We start from the raw sequence: 22,424 nt of genomic DNA, 5'->3' as shown, positions 1-22,424 counted from the left end.
ATTATCACATAGAAAAGCAGGAAGCATACCCTAAATGCTGTCTGGGGCTGACAGCATAGGATTCTTCGTCTTTTTTTTTTTTTTTTTTTGAGATAGAGTCTCTCTCTGTCGCCCAGGCTGGAGTGCAGTGTTGTGATCTCAGCTCACTGAAACCCCTGCCTCCTAGGTTCAAGCATTTTCTGCCTCAGCCTCCTGAGTAGCTGTGATTACAAGCTCCCACCACCACACCTGGCTAATTTTTTTTTTTTGTATTTTTAGTAGAGATGGGGTTTCACCATCTTGGCCAGGATGGTCTTGAACTCCTGACCTCATGATCCACCTGCCTTGGTCTCCCAAAGTACTAGGATTACAGGTGTGAGCCACCGTGCCCAGCAGGATTCTTAGTCTTAAACACTACAACACCACCCTTAAACTATGAGAAAAACAAACTAAATTAATTTCAAGAGGATAAAATTTGTTAAATAGAATAATACAGTGTTGTACAAAGACAGACAGACTAGCATCATCCTAAAAAACAGATTTTAGCAACATTTTCATAAGTCTTTAGAATCAAGAACTGTACTTTACAATTATGTTTTCTCCAGTAGTAGCAGGTCGTCTAGTTTCATACTCAGCATGAGATAAAAATAATAATTCTAAGCTTTTGACCAAAAAAAGCTCTAAGATATTAGCATACTGAAGTCTAGCATTAGTATTCTTAACACGATCTGGAATAAATGAAAAAACTGATAAAGCTTTTCTCTTCTATTAGAGGACTGTTTGAAATTAGCATTTCTTTCAAGAGAAAAGGGTAGCTTATGATATGTTTTCAGATCTGATGGTAAAAAGTAAATGTCATAATAATAATGAATTATGAAAGACCAAATGCAAATATAGAATGCTTTAATAAGATCCAATTTAATAAAGTCTGTAAAAATAATGGACTTTTAATAACACAGGTCACAAAAGGCAAAACAGTGGAAATTCTGGGGACTAGCCACTGGTACTGGCTTATTAATTCTTAATTATGTTCATGAAAGGCAACTTAAATCGTGTGTTTTCTTATGCCTTATGATAATATTTTAGGTAACAACTCCTCTGAAATGTATGTTCTAGCTGATGAGCAAAGTCCTGTCATCACATGCATTAGAAGGTAAATCTATTTGAAAAGACAAACGGCATCAAAATGTCATGCATTCAGACTCATTTGATATCCAAATTCAAAACAGAATCAAACCTCTTAATTTTTAAAGCCAATACATTTTCTCTCTACAGAAATTCATCTCAGAAATTTAGACTGAATCTTCCATAAAAATCTGTGCTTTGACTATAGAAAGTAGGTGCTGTTAAGGGCAACTAGAACTGTGGGCAAGAGTGTTAAGTTAGCACCATTGCAATAAGTTCATTGGAAGGCAGGTTTAAATACACACTTAGAAGAGCAATAACCAGACCTCATGGCAATTTCAGTGCCACCATGAAAATTCAAATTCTCACATTCCACAACTATGATGGGATAAAAGGTGCTCAAGCAGCCTAACCTTCTATGCCAAATTTCACACCCATATAGCTTAACTCATCGATGGGGATGTACAGATCATGAGACTAGAAAATTAGGATATTGTTGTGCTTTTTTTCTAAAATATTTTAAGTCAGTTTTGACTCTGACCTGATCATTGGCAACCTCTAAAATAAAAGATGTCAAAAAAAAAAAATAGTTGGAACATCATTTCCCACAAAAAGGAGTAAGTCCTTGTTGCTTTCACATTGACTGGATTAATTAAGCAGATATAACAAATTACCTGTCCATAAGTGCTATTAAGTACTAGCTAAACAGGATACCTACCAAAAAGAAAAAAAAAAGAAAGAAAGAAAGAAAGAAAGGAAAGGGGGAGAGAGAGAGAGAGAAATAAAAGGGAAAAGCAGGCAAGTTTAGTGATTTTAAGAATTCCATCTCAAGATAATTTTGCCTGGAAATTGCGTACTTCCCATATTCTTTTTGTGAAAATGAGCAAGAAGATAAAATAATTATGAAAATACAGTTATCTTATTGGGTATAAAATATTATATAACAAAACTTTCACCACTATACAAAGCACATTTGAGGTGCAGATCTCGACGCACACAGCCATTCAATAAATTATAAAAAAACAACAACAAAGTGATCAATTTTCTACAAGTTATCGGAAAATCACTCTAAGTTTTTGGAAGTAGTTGGGAGATACACAGGGATCACACAGCCAGCTGACACTTTATGGTAGCCTTAACCAACAATTTATTCTAATCAAAGAGAGACTTAAAATTTTAATTAATCTGATCAATCTTCCCAAAATATGAATTATGTTTGAGATTTTCAAATTGCAATCATCAAGAGCCTGTGGGGCCAATGGACAGTATGAAATTGTAAAAATTCCTACTTGTCAGTTCATTCCGTTATAATTAACAAGAAGGTGGTACTTCACAGCACAGATGTCAAATCTTTTTCATGGCTAGGAGACTCTGCTTCTCCCTGCCAAGATCATTCATGCACAGCGCTACCATTCATAACACACTACCAGCAGCAAAAAATTCAGTTCACAACATTAGAAGGAAAATGGACGGGGGAAAAACCAGTCATTTTAAGAGAAAATGTGTGGTTCTCATAATTGTGGTATTTTCTTCCTTTTGAAGAGATAAAAGTGTACCAGTGCATCCAGTGGCAGGGCCAAAGCTGTCAACCAACTGCACATGGCATTCATCAGAGTTAGAAGTCATGAAGGGATAAATGGTTTCCACAAGTAAATTCCTGCAATCTCAAACCCAAAGTGGGGAAGCAAGGGCAAACCATTCTATAACAAAGGGAAATGGCTCTGTTTTTAAATAATAAAATTTCTGAATAAATCAAACAGCCTACCCATCATATAACATTTGAGGACAGGACTAACAAGTTGCCAAATCAACCCAAGGCCAAATGCTAAAATTACAAATTTGAAAAGACAACGAATAAAGGAATGATACAAGGGAAGAAGGAAGAGAAGGAAGAAGGAACGGTTGAGGCAATGAGTGAAACGAAATAGTTAATCATAAGTCAGATATACTTTTATATTTTCCAGTTCTTGCTATTAGAAAACTGGTAAGATAAGACAAAATGGTTTTAATTTAAAGTTTGGAGAGAAATATAAACAGAATATCTGATGGTTAGCATATATTAATCACTTGTAAAATTTTTCATTGCTGAAGCATAGATATTTCTATCTTGTTAATGGAAACCAGGATTACTAATAAATCAAATATGGCAAAAAGTAATCTTGTTTAAATTCAAAACAGGATATTGCTTAATTTCTTTCAACTTAAGTCATAATTACCTAAGTCACTGACTTTTACCAAGCTGTACTGTAACATAAAATATATGTTAAATGGAACCTAGCAATTCAGGGGAAGGGAGGTGAAATTCCACAAATGCTCACTGCCTACCTACCATATACCAGGTGCTGTAAAAGGAAGAATATTTGATAAAAATTAGAAGGCACAAAACTGTCAACTACTCTATTTAAGGGTTCCTGATTACTACATTTCAGTGTGATTCCCATGAGTTTAAAGGAGCCTCAGGTATAAAGTGGGAATAACACTTACCTTTAAAACACTTGTCTTCTTGTAAGGACAAAATAAGATACAGAAAACACTTGGACTTGTGCCTAAAATATGGTAGGCCCTTAAAATTGGTCGCTATTTTACTATTATTAAATGCATAATAATATTTAACACTTTTATCATCATTTCTTTTAGGATTAAAAATGACAGTTTATACCTACAGGCCAGCACTAAGAGACTTTATTTTGCACAGGAAGATATGGTAGCAAAGATTTGTTGACTAAACAAACACTGTCACTGTTTTTTTTCATTCAGAAAATGAATGGGCAGGTATCAATATTTAGAAAATAAGACATTATAGATGCTACATTTGTGCAATACCACAAAATTTTAAACATTTACAACTGGATACAAAACTAAAATCACTATTTCCTTTTAAATACATTTATATTTAATCATAACATGGCGAAAGGTCAAGGGGGAAGTGGACCCATGTGGAAAGGACATCCTCCTTTTATAACAACTTGCTCTCCTGGGAAGAAACCCATTCCTGGGATTACTAAACTAGCTTAATGAGAACAAGAGGGAGAACCCACTACCATGAGAACAGCCAAGGACATGGTGGGTCCATGACCCAGACATCTCCCATTAGGCTCCACCTCTTAAAGGTTGCACCTCCCAACATTTCCACACTAGGAATTAAGGTTCCCATATGAGTTTTGGTGGGGACACTCAAACCATTGCATAGTCCCAAATCTTTGGTTTAAACTAAACTAAGTTAGGAAAACAGAGTGTATGACTAAGCTAGGGGAAACTAAAGGTGACGGTCGTGATTCTCAACCTTTAGTGGCCTATAAATCACCTAGGGAATTTACTTAAAAGGCAAGTTCCTCAGCCCCATTCCCCCAGAGAAGGTGATTCAACAGATTTGGGGTAAGGTTCAGGAAACAAAATAGGTCTCCAACCCCACCCCAGGTAATTTTGATACAAGTGATTAATGGCCACACTTTGAGACACATTGCTTTCTGGACACAGGACTTTCTTTGTAAGACTTTAATCTGTCTCTCAAGGCAGTTCTTAAAAGAAGTCATCATAAAAATGTTTTGGGTAATGATAGCTTCACTGGACCAAGGGTCTAGTCTCCTGAGGCAACCACTTTAAAAATATTCATTCCCACTCGCTTCATTTGTATGGGTAAACTCCAATCTGATCTGAAAAAATACTAATAAATACCTCAACAGTCTGTGAGCTCCATGTGATGGAGGGAAAACAAAGCAGGGAAGGGGAAGTTGTAATATAAAATAGAGTGGTCAGGGAAAGTCTCAACGAAACGCTGACATTTGATCAAAGACTCTAAAGAGGTGAAGGAGGAAATGAAATATTTATCTCAGGGAAGAAAATTTCAGGTGTAGAGAATGGCAAATAAAAGACCTTGAAGTCGGAAAGTATCTAGCATATTTGAAAGGTAACAAGGAGGTTACTATAGCTGGAGCAGAGTGAAACATAAAAGACAAAAATTGATGAGTTTTACTAAACTTACATGGTAAAACACACACACATCCACCACAGAAAAAAACAAAAACAAAAACACCATAACTAGGCCAAAAGATAAATAACAAATGGGGAAATTTTCTGAATTCCAAACCACAAAAAAGCAGCTCATTTACTCATTATATATAAAATTCTTACAAACTAGTAAGTAAAAGATAAAAAATATATAAAGAAAGTTTCTAGAAATGGACACAGTAATAGCACAAAAGTACGTTAAAAAGATATGCAAAATTACACATACTGAATTTGCTCCTAATAGCTACATATATATATTCGAGATGGAGATGGAGTCTTGCTCTGTCACCCAGGCTGGAGGGTAGTGACGCCATCTTGGCTTACTGCAACCTCTGCCTCCCGAGTGATTCTCCTGCCTCAGCCTCCCAAGTAGCTGAGATTATAGGCACATGCCACCATGCCTGGCTAATTTTTGTATTTTTAGTAGAGATGGGGTTTCACCATGTTGGCCAGGCTGGTCTTGAACTCCTGATCTCAAGTGATCCACCCGCCTCAGCCTCCCAAATTGCTGGGATTATACAGGTGTGAGCCACCATGACTGCCTAAAGCTATATTTAAAAAAAAGAAAAAAGAAAAAAAAATTTTTTTCACCTGTCAGATTAGTAAAGAAAAAAAAAACAAAACTGGCTTTGGCAAGGTTACAGTAAAACCAGGAAAAAGCCACTACTATACACTGTTAGTATAAGTGAAATTGATACAATTCCTTCATGGGAAATTTGCCAATTAAAATTATAAATGCATACATACTCTTAACTAAGCATTTAGTCTATAGATGTATTTTCATGTGGAAATCACCTATGTACACAGTTACTGGATGTTTGTAACAGAATACTGGGTGTAATCCATCAATAATTGGATGCAGTAGCTCACACCAGTAATCCCAGCACTGTGGGAGGCCAAGGTGGGGGGAGGAAATTGCTTAAGCCCAGGAGCTGAAGACCAACCTGGATAACAAAGCAAGACCTGCCTCTACAAAAAATAAAAAAATCAGCTGGCATGGTGGCATATGCCTATAGTCCCAGCTACTTGGGAGGCTAGGGCAGAAGGCTCGCTTGAGGCCAGGAGTTTGAGGTTACAGTGAGCCATGATCATGTCACTGCCCTCCAGCCTGGGCAACAGAGTGAGACCCTGTGTCTAAATCAATCAATCTTGGTTAAATAAAATTACAGTATATTATGGAATTTAAAGAGATACTATGTAGCCATTAAATAGATTTATTAACTGATATAGAATATCTTTATGAAGTAATGTTAGTGATAAAAGGAAGGTATTAAATTGTGTTTACCATTTGTATAAAACTGGGGAAAAATAAATATATATTAATTTGGTTTCTTTTTTTTTTTTTTTTTTTTGTGAGACAGTCTCGCTCTGTCGCCCAGGCTGGAGTACAGTGGTGCAATCGTGGCTCACTGCAACCTTCGCCTCCTGGGTTCAAATGATTCTCCTGCCTCAGCTACCTGCGTAGCTGGGATTACAGGCACGCGCAACCACATCTGGCTAATTTTTGTATTTTTAGTAGAGACGGGGTTTCACCATGTTAGTCAGGTTGGTCTTGAACTCCTGACCTTGTGATCCGCCTCCCTCAGCCTCCCAAAGTGCTGAGATTACAGGCGTGAGCCACTGAGCCCGGCCATTAATTTGTTTATATACAAAATAAACCTCTGGATGGATAAACAAGGACATTGCCTCTGGTGAGGGTCACATAGATACGGGGTTAAGGAGACTTTTTACTAGATACCTTTTTATGCTTTTGAATTTTGATTAATGTGAATGTGTTAGCCAATCATAAAACTGGTAAAAGAGCAAGTCCCTTACATGAAGAAAAACTGCATGTAATCCCAAACCTTTAACATTGTTAATCACATTTTTCTATTTTATATGAGTTTTCTGTTCAAATCTATCTTTTTTGCAGTGGTGTGATCTTGGCTCACTGCAACCTCTGCCTTGCGGGCTCAAGTGATCCTCCTACCTCAGCCTTTGAAGTAGCTGGGACTACAGGTAAGCGCCACCATGCCCAGATAATTTTTGTATTTTTTTTGTAGAGATGGGTTTCACTGCATTGCCCAGACTCGTCTTGAACTCATGGGCTCAAGCAATCCACTGGCCTCAGCCTCCCAAAGTGCTGGCACTATAGGCATGAACCACTACACCCCGACCTCAAATTTTTTTCTAAATGGACAGTATAATGCCTCACCATGCAAATGCACATATTGTATGCATGTTGGAGAACACAAACCAAAGGTAATTTTAAGAAAACACAGGATGAGATTTTGGGAGAATGTAACTTAAAAAAGCATATCTCATCTGCCTGAGGCTTCCTGTAATAGTAAACTGTTAAATTATCTCAATAGATTAGTAGACTTTTAAAAAGCCATGTAATTTTTTTTTTTTTTTCTTTTTTTCTTTTTGAGATGGAGTTTTGCTCTTGTTGCCCAGGCTGTAGTGCAATGGTGTGATCTCGGCTCACCTCAACCTCCACCTTCCAGGTTTAAGTGATTCTTCCGCCTCAGCCTCCCGAGTAGCTGGGATTACAGGCATGTGCCACCACGCCCGGCTAATTTTGTATTTTTAGTACAGACAGAGTTTGTCCATGTTGGTCAGACTGGTCTCGAACTCCTGACCTCAGGTGATCCGCATGCCTCAGCCTCCCAAAGTGCTGGGATTACAGGTGTAAGCCACCGAGCCCAGCAAAAGCCATGTAATTTCTTAATCTTTCTCTTTGTTTCCATCTATAAATCACTCAAATGCAAAAGACTTTGAGGCACTGAAAGTTTAATAACAATGTATAGCTAATCTATAGGAGACTAATTTATCCTAATTTTTTTGAGGAACAACAATCATAAATAATAATTGGCTTTTTCTTACCACTAAGAACATAAACATTTATTTTAAGAACTTGAAAATTTCTTAATAAAAAGGGTATTTACTTTTTCTCAAGTGTTGATCCTAGACTCTTAGGAGGGATAATAGAGAACATCTAATTCAATCTCTTACCAAATGTAGAAATTTCTTCTGTAGTAATGTAAAGAAAAGATTCATTTTCCAGGGCGTGAATAAGAGAGCCAAGTTATGTTTAATGCCATATAACATTTCTTCTGTGTTTTGTCTTTTATCAATAAATAAATATTTGTGAGGGCCCACCAAATACATGATGAGATAAGACATGGTTTTTGTCTTTAAATCAAGGCCTCCAAACAGTAAATGTAATCTAGTATATTACTGGGGTCTAGATTTAGTGGTTCAGATGAAGTGCTGGGGAAAATCAGAAAAAGGAATGGGTGCTTAGAAGTCAGGGAGAACTTGATGATGTACTGTGCAACTCCTAGGACGGCTAGTAGAAGAAGAACCATCACTTACTCACCTCTGCATTCCTAGCACCTACTATATTTGTTGCATGAATGGGCCAATTCATGCTTCAATAACCTTTATCTTCACTATGACAATGTTGATTGTACAATCTTCCTTTTTCTCTTCCAACTACTTTTGAAATCAGTTTAATTCAAAGATAGTCAGTGTGAATAATTAAGTTTCAGGGCCCTTTTCACTGTGTTTCCACCTCCACAGGTCACTTGAACCCTCAAAATAAGCAGGTATTGGTCCACAAGTATATGATTCTAAACTTACTGTCTGATTTTTAGCAAAGTGCACTTTTTATATAATTTCATCCTATCTCCACCCACTGACTGAAAATGTGACTTAGAAAAGGTGTAAAATATCCAAATATTAATATATTAGAGAAATTAGGAATTACTGCAAGCAGCACAGTATTGTGGGAAGAACAAAGACTATGGAGTTGAACAAATCTGATTTTGTAAATTAGCTGTTTCTTTGGATAATTTAAGGGCCTCAGCTTTCTAATCTATAAAATGAAGATGATACCTACTCTTGGAATTGGTCTGTGGATTAATAAATACTACTACTTTTTCTTTCTTTTTGTGTGCTTCAGAGTCAAAATTGGTTTTTCCACCCCCATCTCTCCAAATTAAGGATATGGTGAAATGTTTCCTAAAATAAGTTACAGCACCAATCTCAGACTCAGATCACTAAACAGGATGTTATTCTTTACACCATGCTTGCCACTGTATTATACTGCTGCATAACTTCTAGAATATGCACCAACATCATTGTAAGATAATGTCCTATTCAGAGCAGAGATTTAAAGTATATGTATCTCTACTTTAAATCTACCTATATATTTAACATTGTCATGTTCTCTAATTTTTTCTAGCTGCCAAATTTAGAGACTTTGTTTTTGTTTTCGTTTTTGGATTTTTTTAAAGGGATGGGGTCTCACTCTGTTGCCCAGGCTGGAGTGCAGTGGCATGATCATAGCTCACTGAAGGCTTGAACTCCTGGGCTCAAGTGATCCTTCTGCTTCAGCCTCCCGAGTAGCTGGGACTACTACAGGCATGCACCACCATGCCCAGCTAAGTTTTAAAAAAACAAAATTTAAGGCTGGGCATGGTGGCTCACGACTGTAATCCCAGGACTTTGGGAGGCTGATGTGGGCGGATCACGAGGTCAATTCAAGACCAGCCTGACCAACACCGTGAAACCCCATCTCTACTAAAAATACATAAAGTAGCCGGGCAGGATGGTGGGCGCCTGTAATCCCACTTACTCGGGAGGCTGAGACAGGAGAATTGCTTGAACCGGGGAGGTGGGGGTTACAGTGAGCTGAGATCCCACTACTGCACTTTAGCCTGGGTGACAAAGCGAGACTCCATCTCAAAATAAATAAATAAATAAAAATAAAAATAAGAGACACAGTCTTGTTATATTGCCCAGCCTGGTCACAAACTCCTGGGTTCAATGGATCCTTTTAAGTAACTGGGATTATAGGCATGAGCCACTGCGCCCAGCCAAATTTGGACACTTCATGATTTTATCATTATATAAAATGTTTCATCGTTGGTTGGTTTCTCTTGGAACCTTGACATTTACACATAATGTCCTTATGTATTTGAAAACAACTATCACCCTAGTGGATATAAAAATGTGGGAGTGCATGGCTGGGCGCCGTGGCTCACGCCTGTAATCCCAGCACTTTGGGAGGCCAAGGCGGGCGGATCATGAGGTCAGGAGATCAAGACCATTCTGGCTAACGCAGTGAAACCCCGTCTCTACTAAAAATACAAAAAAATTAGCCGGTCGCGGTGGCAGGCGCCTGTAGTCCCAGCCACTTGGGAGTCTGAGGCAGGAGAATGGCGTGAACCCGGGAGGCGGAGCCTGCAGTGAGTCGAGATCCGCCACTGCACTCCAGCCTGGGCGACTGAGCGAGACTCCGGCTCAAAAAAAAAAAAAAAAAAAATGTAGGAGTGCTTCAGTTGCAATCTCACCCACAGGAGGAAAGTCTTTAACAGATAAGTGACCAGGAAAACAGAATATTGGCATCTTAGTCACTCATCAAAGCTTTCAAGCAAGAGCTGATTGTAACCGAGCATTTATTATGGCTCACTTGAGACAGCTGATGTTTAACACAAGAGTTGAATAGACAGGTTGACTGTGTAGGCTTTTCCTCTAAACTTTATATCTGTTATGAGTTAGGTAATCAAAAAGGAGTATTTAAGGATCACATCACCTAAACTCCCTAAAGAATTATCATTACTGAAAAAAAGATTAAATACAAAGCTCTCTGCTTTTACAGGGGATTTATATTTTAAAAATCTATTTAAAATAATCTGTCTTCTGCAAAACAACATAAGTTCATTGTCTATTACTTTTCCTATGGACTCTCAAATAAAATCATGCAACAAAATTCTCCCTTGACTTCAGTGTCAGGAAATCTTGAGAAGAACTATTATGATTCCATATGTCATATGAGAACTATAAATGATAAAATGTAAATGCTCTCAGGTGTATGATCTGGCACATAAGAGAAATACAATATATATATATGGAATGGACAGATGAAAAACTGATTATACGCCTATGACATTTCCTTTCTCTCCTTTACCTACTGGAATTCTAGAGCTAAACTTCAACTCAGGTTCTTATAAATATATCTATTTGCTACTTTTAATTGGTTTACATCTAATTTTATTTTTTATTTTCCTATTTTATATTGTATGTACAGAGATTATGAGATTATGTATAGAGATTGTATCAATTTTTTAAAGGAAGCAAACTGTAAATGCTAAATGGAAAAAAACCCCAGACATATATACAGAGAGAATATAAGAGGAGCAAGAATTTTCCCAATTCAAGCACACTATATGGCACACAGTTATGGTACACAGTTTAATGGTATATAGTACACAGTATATGGTACACATATGGTACACATCTTAATAAATACTTTTTTGGATAAAGAAATGAATAGATGGTAGAATGAATGAGACAGTAAAAAGCTAAAATTAATGATAATGAAATAACTATCATGAGGAATCTGTGTCCTTAAAAACATGTAAATACCATGATTTTAAAATGTATAAACCAGTAAACTTGCTCACAGTACCCTATACAACTTTAAAAATTCACTTAGAAAGATGGTTTATGAATAATTAGAATACAGTAGTGATGAACGGCAGGCAGCACAGGCCATTAGGAACACACTATTCCCAAAACTAACTGAGAGTTTCCTAGACTGAGAATGCACCAGCATTCCATAAGTTCTGACTATCTGGATTTCAGTAAGGCATATAAAAGGTGTTCCAAAAGATCCTTTAGATAAGATTTAGAAATACAGGATAAGGTAGATAAGTTCATTTGTCATCAGGAAATTGAATCTATAGAATGCTACCAAATTGAGACTAGTCTCAAATAGTTTACTAGCTGGCTTTGTCCTGTTAACATTTTCATAAATATCTGAGACAAATAAAATATTTACATGTAGATAAATGCACTGAGCACTTACTCTGTACCAGACTTTAAAATCAATCATCCCATTTAATTCTAATAACTCTCTGAGGAATGTAGTTTTATTTCCATTTCATGGTATGACAACTGCAGGCCAGGTGCGGTGGCTCATGCTCGTAATCCCAGCACTTTGGGTTGCCAATGTGGGCGGATCACCTGAGGTCAGGAGTTTGAGACCAGCCTGGCCAACATGGTGAAACCCCGTCTCTACTAAAAATACAAAAAAATTAGCCAGGCATGGTAGCGTGAGTTTGTATTTCCAGCTACTCAGGAAGCTGAGGCAGGAGAATCACTTGAACCTGGGAGGTGGAGGTTGCAGTGAGCTGAGATTGTGCCACTGCAGTCCAGATCGGGCAACAGAGTGAGACTCTGTTTCAAAACAACAACAACAACAACAAAACAAACAAACAAAAAACTATAGCTAGAGGGTTTAAGCAACTCACCCACAGTCATTATGGTGGCCTAGTGGCATAACTACAATTCCAATCCTGGTCTGAATAAATCCAAAGCTCATTTATATTCTTAATCATCATGATGTTCTAAATTCTTATAACATAAACAAATAATTATTTAGCATTTTAATAAGAAACAAAAGTGGAAAAGATTGATATAACTCTTATCCTTATAAAGCTTATATTCATTGGAAGAAATATAAAACAAATTTTAAAGTAAGCAAAAGTAATGGCTTATTATGGAAAGTTCTAGGAGGGTGCTATGAAAAAGAATGATGGTGAAGCCTTCTCTAGAAAGGTTAATCAGACCTTTCTGAAGGATATATAGACAGGACAGAAAAATGGGCTAATTTCTGTCTTTCTGATAACTTCTTTTATTCTCAAGCAACTAGTGGGGGAAGCTGGGAAGGGGAGGTAGAGAGGGAAATGATATATGTGGGGAATGAAGAGTAGTAAGAACTAGATATCTCATTCAGGCAAAGAAAACTAACTAGAGAATCCCAAATCCCAGTAGGCTTGCCCAGCATTATTGTGTGCTTATTTGAAGCTTGTGTTTATTTAAAAGAGAAAAAGAAAAAGGAGAAGAGAAGAGAAAAGACAGTGTGACGTTCTCTAGCTGTGTTCAACTGCAATACAGAAGGTGAACAGGTGGGTCCAACAAAATGAGTGTAACAGACAGTTTAAAGTATCACAAGGAAATTATAATGATGAACCTCAAAGTCTAAATAGGATGAGGAATATGAAAATTGGATATAGGAAAGCACAGATGGGATGTGAGAAAGATCAACAGATTGGAAGGCATGAGGAGATAAAAAAAGTCTTGAGGACCAGTGATACTTGAACAAATAAATAGGAGTGGTAGGAAGTGGTGATCAGAGCCAGATGTTTGAAATCAAAATATATGAGGTGATATAGTTTCTATTAGTGACTCATCTAAATGTAAATACAAGGAAGAAGAAAAATTTTCTGGAGAACATGTCTAGGAACCGAGAGGATTATCAAGAATGATGACAGGAGTACAGATGATAAGGACTTAAGACTCATTTATGGGTGATAAAACTTGTGAAGGTCAACAGACAGAATCTGAACCCCAAACAATCTTGTCGATCAACTGCATTAGTAAAGAATGGCAGAAATCTGGTTTAGCATCAACTCAAGTTGGAAAACAACAATGGGGTTTTAGTTGATTCCCTGAGTTCAACAGAAGCCCACAATAAAATTTCAGAATAGAACTGTGCATAGCACCAGACAAACCTCCTCTAGAGCACTATGCTTGATCCTGGCACCTTCAGAAGGGGCTGAGCCTAGACACACTATCGTATGAAGAACAGTGAAAAGAACTAATTATATTTGGTAGGAAGAGGCAGGGAAAATAGGACTAATGAGAGCTAGGGTTACATTGATAAGAGGCTGTTATAACGCAATAGAGAAGTTAGGCTTATATCAGGTAACTGCAAAACCAGAACCAAAAAGGATAAAGTTGTAGAAGTTCTCTATAGAAGAAGCATTTTAGTAAAGACATTTCCAGTTTTTAGAGCAGCTAAAAAAAAAAAAAAAAAAAAAAAAAAAAAAAAAAAAAAAAAAAGCTATCTTTTGAAGCTTTCATTTCCTTGTCTTGGCAATATTTAAGCACAGGCTGGAGCAACATCAGCTAAGCATGTTATAGAAAAAAAGGCCTGAGTGGCCACAAGTTGTACTGCTAAGGACATGTCTAAACCCTAACGCTAAGATTGGGTGAATTTCACGTTTATTTGTTCCTTGACCAAAAGGTCCATGGACTTCCGTTATACCTCCTGCAGGACTTTGCACACTAGATGGTTATCTAATACATTTCTGTTGCTGAATCATTCAGCATGGCAAGATCATGGGAAAAAAAACATTACGTGGTAGAAAAGCACAGGTAGCATTGAGATTCATATCTGGTATAGCCATTGCAGTGACCTCACAGAACCTCTCTGAGACACAGTTTCCTCATATGTGAGATGGGATCTTGCTATTTACCCTGCAGAATTGTGGAAAAGATTAAATTTTATATATATATATATATATATATATAGAGAGAGAGAGAGAGAGAGAGAGAGAGAGAGAGAGAGAGTTAAATTCACACATTTATATAGTGTCTGACAATATAATTAATTAAGAAGGTAATTAATTGTTGTAGTTGTCATTATGTAGTTTGGATTTTTAAAAAGCAGTACGATAGTCTTGCTTTTAGCTACTGATAAACTTTTAACAGATATTCCTTGTTACAAAACGAAAGAGGTAGAAAATTACTGTCGTCTTCTTCACTACACCTCACTAAAATCACTCTGATCAGATTATCACAAACTGGTAAGGGTAGCATGCTTATGCTATAATCTGATATATTATATCGAACTTCACCAAAATTTATTTTTCAAATGAACCCTTGCTTACCTCACATTTTTCTACTGAAAACAATTGTATCCAAGTCAGAATATTACAGACAAAGGTCTCAGGTCAAATAGGTGAGTCACCCTCTTTTTATGGATGAAAAAGATCTGGAAATGTTACACTACTTGTCTAATATCATCTTGTTTTTCATATTTCCAGCCTGACTGAGCCTTACTTCTTAATTGCTCTACATTCTATGATGACTGACATCTGTCTGTCTGCATAAACAATGAGAAAACAGTTGTATTGAAAATTGTACTTTCTATGAGCCCAGGAGACCAGCCTGAGCAACATGTTGAAACCCGTCTCTACAAAAAATAAAAAAAAATAAAAAAAATAAAATACTAGTACAAAACGAATTAGCTAGGTATGGTGGCATGAGCCTGTAGTCCCAGCTACTTCAGTCAGGAGGCTGAAGTGAGAGGATCACTTGAGCCCAGGTGGTCGAGGTTGCAGTGAGTCGAGATTGTGCCACTGCACTCCAGCACAGGTGACAGACTGAGACACACACACACACCCCCCAGGACCCTGACACACACACATGCTCCAAAATAAAACCCAAAAGCTTCTAAAAAGCTTCTGCATAGCAAAAGAATGGGAGAAAATACATCTGACAAAGGATTATCATCAAGAATCTACAAGGAACTCAAACAAGTCATCCAGAAAAAAAAATCCCATTAAAAAGTGGAGAAACAACATGAACAGACATTTTTCAAAAGAAGATATACAAATGGCCAATAAACATGAAATAATGCTCAATATCCCTAATCATAGGGAAATGCAAATTAAAACCACAAGATACCACCTTACACCAGTCAGAACAGCCATTATTAAAAAGTCAAAGAATAACAGATGTTGACACAGATGCAGTGAAAAGGAACTCTCATACACTGTTGGTGGGAATGTAAATTATGAAAAACAGTATTCAGATTCCTCTAAGAACTAAAAGTAGATCTACCATTCGATCCAGCGATCCCACTACTGAGTACCCAAAGGAAAAAAAGGTCATATCAAAAAGATACCTGCATGCATATGTTTATTGCAGCACAATTCACAATGGTTAAGATATGGAACCAACCTAAGTACCCATTAACCAATGACTGGATAAAGAAAATGTGATAATGGCCGGGCGCGGTGGCTCACACCTGTAATCCCAGTACTTTGGGAGGCCGAGGTGAGCGGATCACGAGGTCAGGAGATGAAGACCACGGTGAAAACCCGTCTCCAAAAAAATACAAAAAATTAGCCGGGCGTGGTGGTGGGCGCCTGTAGTCCCAGCTACTCGGGAGGCTGAGGCAGGAGAATGGCGTGAACCCAGGAGGCGGAGCTTGCAGTGAGCCGAGATTGCGCCACTGCACTCCAGCCTGGGCGACACAGCGAGACTTCATCTCAAAAAAAAAAAAAAAAAAAAAAAAGTGGTATGTATACGTATGGTATGTGTATAGATACATGGTGTGTGTATATATATGGTATGTGTATATATTATATATACTGTGTGTGTGTGTATATATATAGTGTGTGTATATATAATGGAATACAACTCAGCTATAAAACAAGAATAAGGTCTTCTGCAACAACTTGGATGAAACTGGAGGTCATCATGTTCTCACTTACAAGTGGAAGCTAACTATGGTTATGCAGGGGCCTATAGAGAGGTATAATGGACACTGAAGACTCAGATGGGGGAAAGTAGGAAGGAGGTAAGGAATGAAAAATTACCTATTGGGTACAATGTACATTATTTGAAAGACAGGTATACTAAAAACCCAGATTTCAACACTATACAATTCATCCATGTAACTAAAAACCACTTGTACCCCTAAATCTATTGAAATTTAAAAAGAAAATTGGTCAGGCACAGTGGCTTATACCTGTAATCTCAGCACTTTGGGAGGCGGAGGTGAACAGATTGCATGAGCTCAGGAAATTGAGACCAGCCTTGGCAAGATGATGAGACCCTATCTCTACAAAAATATACAAAAATTAGCTGGATGTGGTGGTGTGCACCTGTAGTCCTGGCTACTTGGGAGGCTGAGGTGGGAGGACTGCTTGAGCCTAGCAGGTTGAGGCTGCAGTAAGCTGAGACTGTGCCACTGCATTCCAGCCTAGGCACCAGAGCAAGACCCCTGTCTCAAAAATAAAATAAAATAAAATAAAATAAAATAATAAAATAAAATAAAATAGAAAATCAGTTTTCTTTAAGAACAGCAACTGACACATTTTAATGTATACAGGTCTGCTTCAAGAACTAACAAGTTAATACATAGCTTTCCTAACAGCCACATAATAAAATGTGTTGCTGAGACGGTAAATTATTTGAGACTGCTCAGAGAATCCAGTAGCTCATTTATTACTGGGACTGGGCAATGTAATTTCTCAGATTTGAGGTACGGCAATCAAGGCTTTTTTATTTTTCACATGACCTTGCCTCATTCCTTCCTTAGCTGAGATATGTAGAAAAGTATTTGCTGAAAAGGACTTTCTTGGTGCTGATCATGTATTGAGGAAAAAAAAGCACATGAAAGCAATCTATTTAGGATTCTTAAACTGTTGCTGTAGCTACAGACTGAGTTAGTCAACAGTAGATAAACTGTCAAATGGCTTTTAAAAAGTCTTTATAGTTAACTCTGTTCTGAATAATACAAAACTATCTGTCACTCCTCTACTACCATAATGCTATTAAGTACAAAGACACAAACATATTCTTGAGGAAAGGACACGAAATCCATTCTTTAATAATTACCTGAACACATCAGAAACAGGATTCCACCCTACTTTCCAATTCCAGACTAACAGAAACTTTCCTTTTTTTGGTGGTATATTTGGCAGATTAGAACATTAAGATTTTTGGGCTTTAAAATATCTTTTGGCATCTATGTAGACTGACAAGCAAACACTGTAAAATATGTCAGAGGAACCAAATTACTTATGTGGTTTTATGTTACTGAACTAACATGTTTCTTTTATAATTTCTCTGACTGTTTTACTATCAGTATTTATAGAAGAGGAGAAATGTGCTATGAATTTCAATGGCATAGGGGATATGATTTAGTAAAAAGTCTACTAAAATATCATCAATATAAAAATTATTAATGAGAGCAGTTAAGGAAACAAATCTTTTCAGACCTTTTTAATTTCAGGCAAGAAGAAAAGCAAAATACATGATGGCATATATATAAGATATTTCACTTCATAAATATTCATTCATTCATTCATTCATTCATTCATTCATTCATTCACACACAGGGTCTTGCTCTTTTGCCTAGGCTGGAGTGCAGTGGTGTAGTCTTGGCTCACTGCAACCTCCGCTTCCCAGGCTCAAGCACCCTCCCAAGTAGCTGGGACTATAGGCATGTGCCACCATGCCCGGCTAGTTTTTATATTTTTAGTAGAGACAGGGTTTCACTGCGTTGGCCAGGCTGGTCTTGAACTCCTTGCCTTAAGTGATCCGCCTGCCTCAGTCTCCCAAAGCACTGGGATTATAGGTGTGAGCCGCCGCGCCCAGCCCAAATATCTTATTTTTAGAATAAGATATTTATCTTATTTTTGGAATTTGTTTCATTAGATTACTCATGTTTTATATCAATATAAAAACTGTATGTTCTAAAATACAAGCATAACCAGCTATTGGGAGTAACTATTTGCATATGACTACACATGAGTACACTGGTGGGGGTGGGGGTACAGGTTACAGAATGGGGAAGGATTCAGCAACAGATCACAAACAGGGAAAAGTCTGGAATTAACCTCAAACTTCATCTTGAGACAGTGATGATTCTTTTAATTCTGTGACTCTCATAATCAAGATACCTAGAATATTCAAAGAATATTCAAAACACAGAGTAATCGGGAGATGACCAAGGAGAACACCAACAGACTTATAAGAAAGATCTAGTGCATGAGAAAAATAGAATTTGACAGAAACTTAAAATGTTATTATTTTGGAATGGCTTGCCAATAATACCACCTTTGTATCTCAGCTTCTGACAACAGTTTTCACGGGCTATTTATTGACAGCTGTATCTGAGTTAAATGCATATTTCCTGAATAGCATTAATTAGATTAGTGCAGAGGAAAATGGGCTTTTTTAAAAAACAAATGCTTTGATTCAAATACAATGCATGTGCAACCAGGCAGTTGTAACTATAGTACTAGGTAGGAGTGTGGGAAGTATCCAAATCAGAGTAAAAAAGGCTCATAAACTGGTAATTTTAAATTATCTCAAAGAACATTTTTAAAAGGATAATCTATTTTGGCCAGGCGAGGTGGCTCATGCCTGTAATCCCAGCACTTTGAGAGGCCGACGCAGGCGGATCACCTGAGGTCAGGGGTTCGAGATCAGCCTGACCAACAAGGTGAAACCCCATCTCTACTAAAAATACAAAAATTAGCCAGGTGTAGTGGCAAGCACCTGTAGTCCCAGCTACTTGGAAGGCTGAGACAGGAGAATTGCTTGAACCCAGGAGGCAGAGTTTGCAGTGAGCCAAGATTATGCCAATGCACTACAGCCTAAGTGACAGAGCGAGCAAGACTCCGTCTCAAAAAAAAAAAAAGGATAATCTGTTTTAAAAAAAGAATGTTGAATGTACTATAAAGAGTTTAGCCATCAACTACATAGAGACTGGCTTGTTCTCAATTGTAAGAGGCCATCACTTTTATCCATTCCCCCTTTCCTTTCCTTTCAGTACTATTAGGAAACTATTCACAAGTGTACCCTTGGACAATGCTGAGCAGTAATTATGACTTGCTGACAAAGAGATATGAACAATTACTGAGCCCATTTTGAAACCCTACACTAATAAAGTCATTAGATGCTGCCCTAGCCATGATCTCTCTAAAAGCTTCTGAAGTTACAAGAACACACAGCATTGTTTGCAGGGACAATTGCTGCTGGCAGAACGCAAACCTTGAGTTAAACCATGCTGCAAATTGATCTTGACATTCTGTTAAGACCGCCACTAAAAATCAAAAGCAGAAGAGAAAAGGAGAAAATGAGTGGGTAGGATGTAATCATGGAACAGGAGGGGGTTCCTCCTCACCTTCTCTCCTCCCTCTTCACAAAACAAACCAGGGAGAAAATGACAAACTCTCCTGGTGTTTTGGAACCTTCATTTTAAAGCATTAATTAAGCCCTTGACCTGGGATATTTAGGATGGAAATACACTTCCTTTAAAAGTACTGGAAGGAAAATGTTGCACAAAGGGAATAAAGAAGTTTAGGGAAAATTATATGGAAATCTGGCATGAAGGTGCTCCTGAAGTCTTAGTACCCTGACCACAACATGTTCATCTGTTTTATCAGCTACCTCTGCAGAATCCATATTTGTACCTAGGGTAGCAGCTGGAAATTAATACTCCTGTGTCTCCCATGCAGACTCCACACCTGGGCTATATCTGCAGGATCAAATGGAAGTATAGGGTTAGAGTAACATGGTCAGCAAGCCTTCAGCCAGGCATGAACCACTGAGTAGTTTGGAATTAAGGGTAAGCCACTGTGAATATGGCTAATTACTGAGATGGAAAGTACATGTGAAGACAGCTTACTGATAATAAGTGCTTTAAGTCAATTAACTCTTGCCAAAGATTAAGTAATGTGGAAAACTATCACTTGAATATTAAGCCTAACAAGTACCTGTCAGCACAGCAGCGGAAGTTTGCAGTGACCTGAAATGCCACACCCAAGGGCATTAAGTTCAAAAGCTAATACTGACAGGCACAGAATTCTGTCTGTGAATATTGGTATTAAATGTGTGTACAAAATTTAATACAATGCTATGTATATTTTATATGCAACCTGTATAACCCAAGCACTACTGGCAACTCCTGCGGAACTGTTTACAACTACTCTGAACACTGCTTAGAAATAGTGTGCAATGCCTGATTTAACACTTAGTAGCATGTACACTGATGTGTAAAACATTTTCATCTCAGGTACTTACATAAGCAATTCATTTTCCAGCACTCACAGCTAGCTGATTACCCAGTTGGCACTATTCCAGTGAAATTCAATGTTTGATTCTAAGTGTTCTAAAATTAGATAATCTAAACCAGCACCTATATTTGCTTTGTGGACCCTCCTATGCAGAACAAGAGATACCCACTAACCCACTTATTACTGGTTAATACTGGCGGTTCACTGAGTCACATACGTGATGTGGCTTTCCTTGATGAAGCAACTTCAGCTAAGAATCCACAGGTCAGCCTGGAGGGCACAGCCTTTATGGAGGGACAGATTAATACTCACTGTGCTGGTGCTTTACATAGTACTATTTATGGTTAATTCTGATGGTGTTCTAATAGAACATGTCTGAATGCTTGGTCTCTTCCACCATGTAGCCAGTCTAGCACTCCGGGCATGGGGACAGGTTTATAATCAATTCTCCCACCATTGTAGAAGGTTCAGTACCATCCCAGAATGGCCCAACTTGGGAGACCAATTACTTCTGGGGTATCACAGAGGCTTGGTGAAGTCTGGGGAAGAAACTCTGGAACCAGGATGAACTCATCTGGGTTGGAATTCAAGCCACTTTCCAGATGGCCTGGGAACACCTGAGGCACATGGGCATACACCATCATATTCTGAGACCCTACAATGCCAGCAGTAGACCAAGTATCCAATCTGAACATTTTGAATTCATTCTGTAAGGAGAATGAAGGTTTTAGTACCATATATTAGTACCATTAGTGGCTACAGGGGAAGATCACACAATTAGAGGAATGTAGCTGCATTTCCAATGTTCTTGCCATTACCCAAATTGGTACTCTCTTGTTATTTTTCAATAAGCCTATTAGAGATTATTTGTTTATTATCAATATAGTACTTACTCTTTAAAAGGTAATTATGGCCAGGTGCAGTGGCTCATGCCTGTAATCCCAGCACTTTGGGAGGCCGAGGTGGGTGGATCATGAGGTCAGGAGTTTGAGACCAGCCTGGCCAATATGGTGAAACCCCGTCTCTACTAAAAATACAAAAATTAGCCAAGCATGGTGGCATGCACCTGTAGTCCCACCTACTCGGAAGGCTGAGGTGGAAGAATTGCTTGAACCTGGCAGGTGGAGGTTGCAGTGAGCCGAGATTGCACTACTGCACTCTAGCCTGGGTGACAGAGTGAGACACCATCTAGGACGGACGGATGGAAGGAAGGAAGGAAGAGAAGAAGGAAGGAAGGGAGGGAGAAACGGAGGGAGGGAGGGAGGGAGCGAGGGAAGAAGGAAGGAAGGAAGGAAGGAAGGAAGGAAGGAAGGAAGGAAGGAAGGAAGGAAGGAAGGAACTTGTGTAAAGCAATGGAATTACAGACACAGGTCCCTCAGGGAGCTGACAACCTAGCAGGGAGATAGACAGTGACCATACAGTGTAATGAGTGCTATTAGTACAAGTTAGTATAGATATATTATGGGAGCATACAGAATATGCATTTTAACCCTGATTGAGGCAAGAGAAGGATGGGGAGAGGCAAGGCTTCCTGGAAGTGATACCTGTCCTGAATTTTAAGAAATTATTCTTTCATAGCTAAGCACTCATTCATTAAGAATACATTGTACTAACAATATTTTTATTGTATTAGTTAAATCTATGATGGTTTTCTACATG

At 38.0% G+C, this 22,424-nt stretch overlaps 1 protein-coding gene across 6 annotated transcripts in view; it reads right to left on the bottom strand.

Moving 5' to 3' along the window:
- The window catches only part of FAF1 (Fas associated factor 1), a 512,111-nt gene that overhangs the window by 96,248 nt on the left and 393,439 nt on the right, over positions 1–22,424 (bottom strand). The window lies entirely within an intron of this gene.

This window comes from Macaca fascicularis, chromosome 1 (assembly GCF_037993035.2).
Source record: "Macaca fascicularis isolate 582-1 chromosome 1, T2T-MFA8v1.1".
NCBI lineage: Eukaryota > Metazoa > Chordata > Mammalia > Primates > Cercopithecidae > Macaca > Macaca fascicularis.
This window is presented reverse-complemented; position numbering and strand designations above follow the sequence as displayed.